Source organism: Pongo abelii, chromosome 7 (assembly GCF_028885655.2).
Source record: "Pongo abelii isolate AG06213 chromosome 7, NHGRI_mPonAbe1-v2.0_pri, whole genome shotgun sequence".
Lineage (NCBI taxonomy): Eukaryota > Metazoa > Chordata > Mammalia > Primates > Hominidae > Pongo > Pongo abelii.
Window position 1 is genome coordinate 108,675,402 of NC_071992.2, and position 13,509 is coordinate 108,688,910.

At 37.2% G+C, this 13,509-nt stretch overlaps 1 long non-coding RNA gene across 1 annotated transcript in view; it reads left to right on the forward strand.

The window, feature by feature from the left end:
• LOC129047474 (uncharacterized) overlaps positions 1 to 12,649 on the forward strand; it is a 48,464-nt gene extending 35,815 nt beyond the window's left edge. Inside the window, exon 3 of the long non-coding RNA XR_008509184.2 lies at positions 12,235 to 12,649. This is a non-coding gene — a long non-coding RNA (uncharacterized LOC129047474). The remainder of the gene's footprint in view (positions 1 to 12,234) is intronic.
• The last annotated feature ends 860 nt before the right edge of the window (positions 12,650 to 13,509 follow it).

The following is a 13,509-nucleotide window of genomic DNA, read 5'->3' on the forward strand; positions in this document are numbered from 1 at the left end:
AATGTACTTGGAGTTGTGTGTATGTCACACACACAAACACACACATACACAGAGGGAGAAAGAGAGTGAGAATGTTAAAGGGTAGATAGGCAAGTCTATGTCTAACTTGCTGAAAGTTCCCCTCTGAGGATTAACTCTAGAATTTATGGCAGGAATCAGAAAAGGATTTAGCAAAAGACCAGATACGAAATAGTTTAGTCTTTGTGGGCCATAAGGTCTCTGTCTCAACTCCTCAACTCTGCCCTTGTAGCATAAAGGCAGCTACAGACAATATATAAACAAATGGTGTGTCTGTGCTTCAAACAAACTTTAATTACAAAAACAGGCTGGATCCCTGATCTGATCCAAGGGCTAGAGTTTGTGGACACCTGGCCTAAGGGATGGCAACTTATCAAAGAGTCAAATGACCCATGGACAGTGTATTAGTTTAAATAGGCATCAATTATTTTATGCTTTAGTATAAATAAAGGATTCAGAAGTAGCTTATGATAGCAGGAAGGGAAGGAGAAAGCGTGGTGAAGATCCCTGAGAACTGAGGAAATTATCACCTACATCGTGACTTGACCGAGAGCCTGTACTACGATATATGATGCAGTGAAGCTTTTCATTTCCAAGGCCAACAATAAACTACATGGAGTGACAACATGCATTTTAGTAAATGAAAGGACTTTCTGGGAGTGAGAGCATCAAGATTTCATTTTACTAGTGAAAGAAGATGGTGGTAACTTTACTGAGCCCCATAGGTCGAAAGTGCTCATTAAAGTTTTATCCCTAATGAGATAAGTATGTGGAGCTTTTATATTTATCAGCCTACTTTTTAATCCCTTTTGCCTTAGAAAATATATACTATTGTACCAGATTGATAAATATAAATACTTCTTAAAGTTACTACTTCAGAAAAAAAATTGTTTTAGTTTGTTTAAGCCAACTAGATCTAATATATTACTGGTATCTCGAAAGAGACAGTAGAATCTTCTATCATCCATAATATTTCCAGAGAATGATTAGCAAGATAGAAAATCTAGGAATAATTTAAATTGTAAGAGTCAACCTTAATTAAAAGCCTATTATGCACCATGAGAGCATTATTCATAACAACTCTAATGAGGTAGAAAATAAAATTATCACCCTATTTTATAGATAAAGAAACTGAGGCACAGAGAAGTTAAGTAATTTACCCAAGAGCACACAGCTGGTAAGTACCAAAGTAGGAATTCAAACCAAGGCAGTCTTCTTTCAGGGTTGCTTTCTTTAAACTCTATGTCGCCCTGCCTCTTATCCTTAGGAGACATATACCATATATCACCTTTTTTCTCTCTCTTTCTCAAGTAGTGTATATTCAGGATCAGGCTATATGTGGCATTTAAAATTAGATATTGAGGAACTTGACCTTTTAAAAGATCTACACATAATACAGGTTTGATGCTTTAAAGGACTATGAAAGAGGCCGGGCGCAGTGGCTCACGCCTGTAATCCCAGCACTTTGGGAGGCCGAAGCAGGCAGATCACTTGAGGTTAAGAGTTCAAGACCAGCCTGGCCAACATGGTGAAATCCCGTCTCTACCAAAAACACAAAAATTAACAGGGCGTGGTGATAGATGCCTGTAATCCCAGCTACTCGGGAAGCTGAGGTAGGAGAATTTCTTGAACCCAGGAGGTGGAGGTTGCAGTGAGCCGAGCTAGTGCCACTGCACTCCAGCCTGGGCGACAGAGTGAGACTCTGTCTCAAAAAAAAAAAAAAAACGCTATGAAAGACTTCCTTCTCTGTGTGTTTGTTACTAAACATGGTATGTTACCAAAGAAAATATACTTTCTTCTCTGTCTAGAACAATTTACTTGGTGATTTTTCCCAAACTCAGGTCCAAACTTTCTCCTCGTCCTCCTAATAAGCGGTCATTCCTCCTCAGTGCTGCTTAATTACCTTGTACCTACTGCCAGTATGGCAAGATTAACATTGGGTAGCAACAATTTGCTTTTATGTTTATCTTTTTCTCTGGGCTGCAAGCTCCTCAGGGATAGAAAGCACATCATACTTACCTTCACGACTCTAGAATCTTCACAGGATCTACCCAGGGAGGCCACTCGAATGTCTAATGCATGATTGAATGAATGCATGCACCAATGCTTCCTACAGTCAGTAGCCCCAAGATTGTTACACCCCCCAATGACAAGATAAGACAATATCCAACAATTCTAAAAATAAAATAAAATCTTTTCAAAAGATGCTTTTTTAATCAAATACATCTGTTTCATTTATTGCAGATGTGTGTAAGCACTGTTGGGGAGGGTATCTGGCCAGTAAACAAGCTCTACAACTTACACGAAGCCATGTGAATACACGCTAGCTGTCGCTGTGAAGCATATACTGTTGCTTTGTCTTTTCAGAGATACTTCCACAGGGACACAGCTATGGCCCATTTACCTCCTCTCAAGTTTTAATAATATTGTTAAAGAATTCGTTATAAGAAATTGCCGAGAACACCTAGGGGAATTGCTAAATAATTCCACAGTAGTTCTGCTTGAACATCGTAAGTGCTAGGCTGCATAAGACCACTGTTTTTTTTTTTTTCATTGTGTTTTGTATTCTGTTTTGCATAAAACAATGTGAATATCACCACTGTTGTCCTTCTAAATAAAATGTTGAAATAAATGGGATATTCAAAGCTTTCATCTTGCTGGATTAAATTGCAATAAGTTTAAAATTTAAAAAGTGGTGTTTCAACTTAACACATGGGATAGGCTTCTCAAAACACTAGAGTAGAGGGGGGAAATTGCAAAGTAATTATTTATTCTTTGCTTTGTCTTTCATGACATGAAATCCTTTGCTGAATTATTCTACTTAGAAGGTTTAGGGTTGCTTTTCTGTGATGGCATATGTATTTTTTTGTTTGTTTTTGTTGTAATGCAAGATTATTTCTTTTCAAAGGGTGATGTCACAAGAGGCCTGCTGTAAAAATCCAGAGATGCTGCCAGTAATTAGGCAGCTGGGTGGCCCAGAAATTTTCTTTATTACACTGTTGTTTCTTTGCCAGTTCTCTCTTTTCTCTCTTCTGGGAAAGGAAGAAAAAAAAAAAAAAGCTTTGTTTTTCTTTACATACTTCTTATGGCAGAATGAATAAGCCTTGTTTTTGGTTTTTTGTTTCTTTCACTTGCCAGAATCTTCTGATACAACATCAACTTCCACATTTATGATTTATAGCCCTTGCTTTGATTTACAATCGATTGTGAAAACATGTTTAATGAATGATCAGGGCTACAGTATTTAATGTGTTAAGGGTATTCTATGCACAAATCCATGGGCTTCACATGCACATATGCTGTCCACATGGGTTAATATTGTGACTGTTTTTAAAACCAAAACAGTTCTTCAATGTGCATCATTCTGATAACCAAGATAATACATGTCCAGGGCTTATAATAAATGACTGTCAGCCTAAGGGACACACAAAAGGTTTGTTCTGTCTCTCTCTCTTTCCTTCTCTTCATCTCTGACAGGTTCAACATGTGGTTGTGAGAAATGAAATACAAATGTGTCTGTGGATGCACCATGCACACGTGTCTGTCGTGTGTGGTTTGAATTCTCTTATTTGGGCATGTGAGGGAATTTGTAGCTTATGCTATGTAAGATTATAGTTAGTAGGTGTTTCATAACTGATGGATGAACTAAATAATAAGCTTTTTGCATTTCTTTTTCAACATTTTTTGAAGCTAGATGTAGTGGGCCGAATGGTGGTCCCCCAAAAGATTTGTCAACATCCTAACCCCCAGAACCTGTGATTATTACCTTATCATAATAAAATATGGGATTAAGTTAAAGTTCTTGATCAGAGAAATTTATTCTGCATTAGCCTGTAGGCCCTCAATGCACTATATACTCTAAAACAGAGGCAGAAGGAATTTTGAGACAAACACAGAGAGAAGGAGGTAATGTGACCACAGAGGCAGAGATTGGAGAGATGCAGCCACAAACCTAGGAAGGCCAGCGATGCCAGGTGGCCATCAGAAACTGGAAGAGGAAAAGAACCAGTTCTCCTCCAGAGCCTCTGGGGAGAGGGCAGCTCTGCTGACACTTTGATTTCAGACTTCTGGCTCCCAGAACTGTGAAGGAATATATTCCTGTTCTTTTAAGCCACCCAGACTGTGGGAATTTGTTACAGTAGCCATAGGACATTAATATGCTGGTTAACCTCATGAATCAGGCAGGCAAGGCCTGGGTATGCAGGAGCCTAGAAGCCCAGACCTGTGGGTAGGGTGAGGACAGCTCCGCCAGAAAAGCAGACTCGCAGAGAGCAGTAATGCAGAGGCTCGGGGAGAGCATCCTGGCCTCAGAGGTTGTTCCATGCATAGGAAATACAGCAAACGAAGTTTGATCCAGGCAAGCACTGAGTTTTTTTAGGTTGACCAAAATAGTGGGTAGGGAACTGCAGCAGTAATTCAGATGGAAGAAAAAACATGAAGTCAAATGAGCATCAGTATTAGTTATCATTAGTTAATTAGAAATACTAACAGGAGAAAACATTCATTGAGAACCCACTGTTTGCCAGGCTTTGAAGTACCATAGACCTATCATGTAGGTTTCATTGATCTCTTTCCACACTTTATAATAAGTGCAAAACTAGGATTCAAATTCAAGTAGATCTGACTCCTACTGTAGGTTTTTCACTATGGTGCTACATATTCTCACTCCGCTGCACTACCCCAGTCAGGACTGTACTATTAATAATACACAGCAGACTGCAGGCCCAGTGGGCAGCATGTTGATAGGAACTGGACAGTGTCAAGATTCTGTCTAGTTGTGGATGAAATGCCAGACCTATCAAAGACAGAGAAAAATGCCATGGAGGAGAAATGAGTGTGGGGCTTCCAGTAAACTACATTCAAATTCGGGTTTGGCACTGGTGGGCTGCCTGATCTCTAGCCCACTTCCTTATCTTTGTAATGTGAGCAATAATATCTATCCCGCAGAATCAGTCCAAGAGAGGATATATGCAAGTCAAAAGCCTGGTTCAATATCTAACAAGAAAAATGATTTCCTGTCTCATGGTAGGGTTTGAAGGAAATTGCACAAAACCATAACAGGCATTTTTATTGGCTAGTATAAATTACAGTGAGCACAGCCTTAAGTCTTATGCTCTATTTTTGAAGTAAACATTGAATTTAATTAAAACTATAAAAAATTAAAGGAGGCTTGGTGAAATGGTCACTTGATTAGAAATCTGATCTCTGACATCTCTAGGTTTCCTGTCTATGCAATTAACTCCAATAGATTTGAGAAGCACTTGGATTTCATCCAAAGAAAGGGATGTTATTTATTACAAATATAAATAAATATTCCAGAGCTGACCTGTATTCTGACAATCAACATATATTAGGCTACATTTGATGTAATATTGATTTGCCTTCCTTGTCAAACTTTTGGGGTATAAGATTTGGAATCAGCTTCTTGACGTGCATCAGTCTTTCAGGCAGAGCTCCTTACAAGTACACAGTACTCATATTCCAATGGCATTATTTTGTAACTTAAAGAATATTAAATATAAACATTTTGTGCCCTTGAATGTATTTTAATTGAAAATTACAGAGTTGATCTGAAGTATAGGCTCTTTGGGATTGAAGAAGGAAGAGTTTAGTATTTTTTTCTTATTTTTCAAAAAAGGAAGTAACAGACAATAATGAAACATGTATGTATAATGGAGTAAAAATTAATGAATAGATACTTTTTCTATTCATTAGTGTGAATAGATTACGAACTCAAGTATGAATACATACCTTCAAACAGAATGATTTAATGGTTGACTCAAAAATAAAGACTTTATAAAATTCTTCATTTGTCTTAATGCACTGCATTCTCATAGATTTTCATAAAATTTAAATTATCACCTAACTTAAAAAAAACACTCTGGAAGTTTATGAGCTGTGAATGTTTCAGAAGCAAAGATGATGTTTACCACCAGTAAGACGTGTTCTTTGAATGACTTTTGTTTTAGTACTGACAATGTTTTCTGATAAACATGAATTCTCTCTCATGCTACTCCTATAGCCAGCAACACACGTCTACAAATTTGGTTACTAAAGCTATCAGAAGCATAGAGTTAGAACAAAACATAGCTACACCCACTCATGCGAGATCAAATCCATGACTCTAACCTCATTAGCACCGTTTTCTAGCCAATGGGTAAAGCTACAATGAACTCCTGCCTCTGGGAGGGATTATCTGATCTGACTCTTATTTGAAGACCTCAAAAATGTTTTCTAAAGAACAAAATAAGAACAAATAATGATCCAGTCACTATAATCTGGCTTTGGATCTTCACTTCAGTCACTGTTTGATTCAGGTTAGTGAAGGATACTGATAACCTCATTTTTATATAGAGATGTATCATGAGTATCAGGTTTTGGGGCATATGAATGACTCAACTTTGCAGTACTTTCTTGAGAAGAGATAAAATACTATGTGGCCAGAGAAGAAAGTGTAATAAAAAGGACAAGCATGGTTCATTTGCATACCAGAAAAGGTAGCTGTGATTATTTTAAGTAATTATAAGCTCTCCATCATAGCATGCAAATGGGGAAAATCATAGTTAGCCCATGTAAAGAATTTTGATGATAATCTATAAACAAAACCATACCTTGTATCAGATGAGTTCCATCCAAAGATACACTATCGACTTGATTGAATTCATATGACTTAGCAGGACCAGCATTGAGAGCCTGAAAATATCCCATTTGTTCCCAAAGCGTAAGAGTCTCAAACACAGTGAGAGCTTTTTCAAACGTATTGTCTATCACTTTGTCTTTGTACCACGAGCAAATTATTTTTTTAAGTGCTAATTGGCAGTTCTGTAAAGATACTGCAGTGCCCCCACACTAATTGCATCGCCTGCAGAATTCTCAGTCAGACTCCTCTTCCAACCTGTACAGTCAGGAAGTCTGACAAGAAAATGTATGCTCAAAGTTCTCAACAAAGGGGAAATTACTTTATAGTCTGCTATAAACATGTGGAGATAGCTGAAAGTTATTTCGTTTCACTCATTAGGGATAGTCTAACTTGGCTAATCTACACTCTGTTTAAAGTATATAGCTATTTTTCTTAATTTTTAGAATAAGTGCTATATTTACGGCCCACATGCTGAATATTTGAAATAGTTTGAACCAATGTATGTGGTACTATGGCTTGTTTATTGCTGAGTTGATTAAATTGCCCCACTCTACATGGTTTTTTCCCACATAAATTATTCCAATCAGTGTAAAAGTTGCTTACATTGAAGGAATTATATGTTTGACAGCTGATTGTTGGCTCCAAGTAGTTGATCAAAGAAGTAATTTCAAACTGGGGAGAGGTATTCATATGGTTAAGCTGGTGTGCTACAAAACCACGGATCAGATGGGGCAAGAAGGGGTTATAGCTGTTATACATTTCATTTTGTGGTTCTGCCAGTTACTAACTGTAACCTAAGAAAGTTAATTTATTCATGCCTCAGATTTCTCATCTGTCAAATAGGGCTAATATTTGCATTATCCATATGAAATTCACCAATCTTAAAGTCAAAAGTAGTAAAATATCAGCAGTTTCATACGGTTTACTCCAATAATAATATCCATATATAGGATTATTGTAGAGATTAAATGTTAATTTAGGTAAAGCACTCAACACAATGACTAAAATCTATTAAGTAAATGCACAATAAATGATAGTAATTTTAAAAATTATAATAATTACTATTTTTAACTGGATTTGTGTGAAGAAAGATATACAGTATATACTGCATTGATAATTTTCATTTCAATATGTTGCTTTTTACTGGTGGGTCCAGGTGCAAAATTATTGAGCAGTAACATAGGTTGAGGCAGGGCTACCTCTTATCCTCCTTGTACTAAAAGGCTGGGATGCCTAATTCAAAAGAGGACAGTCCAGAAATGAAGTCAAGTGCAAACTGGCAATGAGTGTAGGGGACAAGGGTTGAGAAGCCATTATTACATTCCAGAAGCTGGTCTCTAAAGCCAGGGTTGGAAAATTCAAGTAACACAGCCAACTGCGGCCCAAAAGCCAAGTTACTCATGAGTCATAGGAAGGCAAGTGAGTCAGGAAACACACTGAAGGCACAGGCACAGGATGGAGAAGACAGCCTCCAACTGGCAATGTCACTGATAAAATCACATCCCAAGACAGGAGGATTCTCAGCCACCACCAGCATCCCAAGTCATAAAATGATGGCCACTTCAGGAATCTCTTTTGCATTTTGATCCCCAGCTCATGGGACATGCCTAGGTAATTGTTATTCCTAAGGCTGTAATTACGTTTACTCTGTGGGGATAAGAGCTCTTTCTGTTAAGAGTTCCTACAAGAAGTCACGTCCTGGCCTGGCGCAGTGGGTGGCTCCCGCCTGTAATCCCAGCACTTTGGGAGGCCGAGGCTGGCGTATCACGAGGTCGGGAGATCGAGACCATCCTGGCTAACACGGTGAAATTCCGTCTCTACTAAAAATACAAAAACTAGCCGGGCGTGGTGGCGGGCGCCTGTAGTCCCAGCTACTCCGGAGGCTGAGGCAGGAGAATGGCGTGATCCTGGGAGGCGGAGCTTACAGTAACCTGAGATGGCACCACTGCACTCCAGCCTGGGCGACAGAGCAAGACTCTGTCTAAAAAAATAAATAAATAAAAAAGTCATGACCTTAGAGAAAGACAGATGAGGTCAGGATATAAATTTGATGGATCTTCTTCCTGTTCAACTGAAAGACCACAGCACCTTTTAAGAAACTTGCCATGAATCTTGCAATATTCACAAAGCTCCAGTTCCTGCACAAATCATCCACCCAGCATGTTTCAAATAAAATAAGATGATTTGCTCCTTATACATGTAGCTTCATCACGAAGTCACTTCAAGTTTTAGGAAATAACTAAAATAAATGTTAAATATCTCTTACCTTTATTTCAATATAATTCCATTTTAATAAACACCTGTCAGTAATTAACACCTAACAAATAGAATGTATAAATAATAACTTTCCATTGTGTCGATGCATTGGATATTTTATTGATATATAAATGCAGTGTTTTATACATATACATATATAGTGTGCATATATATGTATTATATACACATTATGTATACAATATATGTGTAAAGAGAGAGAGTTATCTATACAAATAATCCAGGTTTGGGTTTCTTTCCCTGTAAATATGTGTGTATATGTATACACATAGATATGTATATATACACACACATATATGTATTATATACATATATACACAAACATATGTATGTATGTATAACTCTAGATATACATATATACTCACACAGACACATATATATATGTTCATAGTTGAGAGAAAACATTCTACTTAATGCTAAAAAGTAGCTGAAATATAAGCTAACCAATAATGCCTCATAGTATATTTTAGAACACCATCTTATAATATGAGTCTACCATCAGTTCTCCACTATTCATTTGTCAAGACTCCAATGCATTTTTGGTGGAAATATAAATATTCCAATAAAGACTGTTTACGTGCCTATTCTATTTAATCTCACTTTAATTCATGTTACTTTTCACCAACTATTTGAATGGCTATTATTTAGGAGGAGATAATTAAAATAGCTTAAATTTTGAGGCCCATGCCTGGCTCTACAATTAGCATATCTGTGACTAGGAAAGAAATTGAATACTCCAGGTCTGGGTTTCTTTCCCTGTAAATAAAGGACCCCCCAAAAAAATTTACCTGGGGTTGGAGGAGTGTGTTGTGAAAAATGCATGAGAACTAAAGCAACTGCCACAGCCTGTAGAACAAGGTTGTGCCCAGTAAACCTTAATTTTCTTCCTTTGTTTCTTAAATCACAAATCCCATCAAGGGGAATTGGTTTACAGTAAGCAGTGTCAATGTAATTAGAATTAACACTCTCACAATAACTTTGGTAATAATAATAATAGCAATTACCATTTGTGTAACACTATACAGTGTACTTAATGATAGCATTTAATCCTCATAAAAATTTCTGTTGTCTTCATCTTACCATTGAAAAAATATTGAAGCCCAGAGAGCCTGTGGTGACCTCCCTAGGATTATACAGGCAGTGAACAGCAAAATTTGAAATCAAACCCCAGTTTTCTGAATTCGAGTGTGTCACTATTAGAATCTAGTCTCTTAAGTGAGGCTTATCTTGATCAGATGCCTCAAAATCTCATACTGGGAGAAATCATTGTCTTATGAGTCATAGCTCTACTAGGCAAAAATAAAATATGCATTATAAAATAACAATGCATTATGATAATATAGAAAGTGAGAAATATTTGAGATATGATACAGAACCTTAGGGCTGACCCCTGACTTCTTAGTTGGACTTATTCTGCCTTCCTACAGCAATATGGCTTAAGTGTTTTCCCATTATAGACAAGCTATGCTCACCCACCTATAAACTCGGCCTTGGGAAAGGACATTTCATTCAGTTAATTAACCTTCCAGCCAGACACAGATTCAGAGAAGAGCCTTGGGAGAATGCAATCACAACTTGCCAACTATTAACTTACTTCTTGTGTACAATGAGGAGACTAGATCGTGCTATAAAGCATAAATATTCAAGAACAAATTCAATGGGAAATGTTCAATCTGAGGTGTATTTTGAGTTGGTTGCCATTATGTTTTAAAGAATGAAGAAACAAACACCTAGTTATGCAACCTTAAAATCACTGATTCCTCCTTTTTTGTTTGTTGCTCTGGATTTTTATCTGATAGGCTGGTTTCATGTCTACTGGTCCTCAACTTCAAATTTTTCAACATGACAATATTTTATGTATTGATTAGAACAGTGTGATATTACTGGGGATGGAGGAAGGTTAGACAAAAATGACATAAGATGTTTCTCTCATTTTTTGGATATCAAAATTATCTGAGAAATAATGGCCTTAGTGGAGAGTAGAGGGAAATGATACAATTTGTACCTGTTAGGACTGGCTAATTTTCTTGAAACTTCTTAGTTGTATATGTATAGATATGAATGTTAAAGAAACACCCATCGTTCAGCTATGACTATAGGGTAAAATACTTATACACTAGGCTTCAAACGGCAAAGTATAAACATAAACAGTGAGATATCTGTCCTTGCTGAATTTAATAAGGTCAAAATCCTTTTATGTTTTCAAGCGTCGTTATTCATCAGTGCTCGTTTATATGGAGAAGATAGACACAGAAGACTTTGCCGAAGTCATTACATTTTTTGGTAACTATAAAGCTTTTTCCAGAGATGCTTCCGTCTTCTACTTCCCATGTCAAGCTACACCAACTGCTACACCTACTGGCAGTGGTGAAATTGCAGGAGTAGCCTCCTGTCTTCCTTGTCAGTGCTTTAAGGAAATAAACTAGGTTAGAAAAGGTCTGGCAATGCTCTTGTTTGTTTGAACAGAAAAGAAATCTACATATCACTGTCATCCGGTTCCTCTGAAGATGTCGTGAGGCAGGTCATTTCTCTCAACTGAAGTGCTTTTTCTTTTATTACCAGCCCTATAACAAGATTATTGAAATGATTCAACAACAGTCATGCCATAGTCATAGATACTTGTTGAAGGCAAATAATAAAAGCATTTTATCTGAATGGCTGTCATTTTCCTGTTGAGGGATACATTTGTTACATAAGTACATTTGTATGCTGGTCTGCCTTACGTGAACTGTTCTAATTTGGTTATCCTGATAGGTGCCATTGTTGCTTCATTCTAACAATATTAGCAGAGAGAAGGAGGCCAGTCATTCTCAAACTGTAATTTGCAGTCACTCCAGTCAAAGAGGTTGCAACAAGATAGAAACTAGTGAGAATGGATTTTAAGGAAACTACTGGAGAATGTTTGAGCACCACAACATAATTTGGCATTTGAGTTCACGTTAAGCAAAATTCAATCTGAAAAAAGAAAACAAGGTCACCACATTTAGATTTAAAAGCTAGTTTTTTTAAAAAAAGGTGTAGGCTACTCAAAGCTACGGGGTTAATTGCTTTTATACATAATGGGTCTACGCTGTATAAAGGCTGGGTCACTTTTAAGTAAAATCATATTTTTAACTTTATTTTTAATTTTTAAATGTCATTTTTATTACTTATAATCTTAAGCAACAGGGATTCAAGGATTGTTGATTACTTCATTATTTTGTATTTTATTCCCAGCAAGAAACCAAAGATTTTACTGGATATTTAATAAAAGTATCTTTATCTTTCTAATTCAAGAAAATATATATTCTTTCTTTTTTCAGAGATGGCATCTAGCTCATTCTGTCTTCCACGCCACAGTGTGGTGGCTTTGATCAAGCTCACTGCAGCCTCAGACTCCTGAGCTCAAGTGATCCTTCCACCTCAGCCTCCCGAGGTGGGACTATAGCTGTGTGCCACTGCTTCAGCTGATTTTTTAATTTTTGCAGAGACAGCATCTTACTATGTCGCCCACGCTGGTCTTGAACTCCTGGCCTCAAGCGATCCTCCCACCTTGGCGTCCCAAAGTACTGTGATTACAGATGTGAGCCACCATGCCCGGCTTAAGTGAATAATATTATCTAAAAAAACTAACTTATATTGTCTTTCTAAATGCAGAGAAAGAACATTGTGTGTATGTGGAATCAGTTCACCATATTGATTAAGCATTTGTTTATTCAATAAACTAATGTTTATTGAGTACATTTCATGTGTCAGGCATTTTGCTAGGCATTGGGAAAAGAGTATTGTCCTCATGGACCTTATAATCTATCCAGAAAGAGAGATATAAAAGAAGCAATTACAATGAAGTGTACTTACAATGAAGTATACTAAGTGTTAATGAGACATACAAGGTTCTCTGAGATTGAGTGGCTAAAGGTGCAGCAACCAGAAAGCCTCCCAGAAGAAAAAAAGTTTTAATTCCTAACCACAGGATGAGTGCATGTCAGTCCAGTGAAAAGACAGAGGAAGAGTGTGTCAGAATAAAGAAACAGCATCTGCCCAAATCTACCCTCCAGAGAGGGTGGAAATTTCAAGGAAAAAAAAGTTTTATCTAGTAAGAGTATAGAGTACAAAGTGAGGAGATGTCAGAGATGAGGGTTAGATTTTAAAAGTTAGGTATTTATCCATTTAGAAATTAGAAGCCATTGACCCCATTGAATGGGTTTAAATAAAGTAATACAAACTGTGACTACTGGAAAGTCATTCTGACTACAGTGGAAACAGTATTTTTGAAAAGAGTGTGACCGGATGCTTCGGAATCAGAAGTCTATCGCAATGGTTCAGTTAAGAACACATGATGGCCTGGGCTAGGGAGTTGGCAGTGGGCACGGTTTAGGGTATAGGGTAGATGAGACTCCGTGAATGAATATAATACATGATGAAGAAGGGGGAATAAACATCATGTTTGTTGGGGGCAACTTGGTGCATGGTGATGCCCTTTACTGGGATAGGAAACACTGGAAGACAAACAAGAGTGATGGAAATTCTGCAATAATAAGAGCATGACAGGAAATTAATACTATTACTTAGCTATATTGTTCTATATAAATATGTAT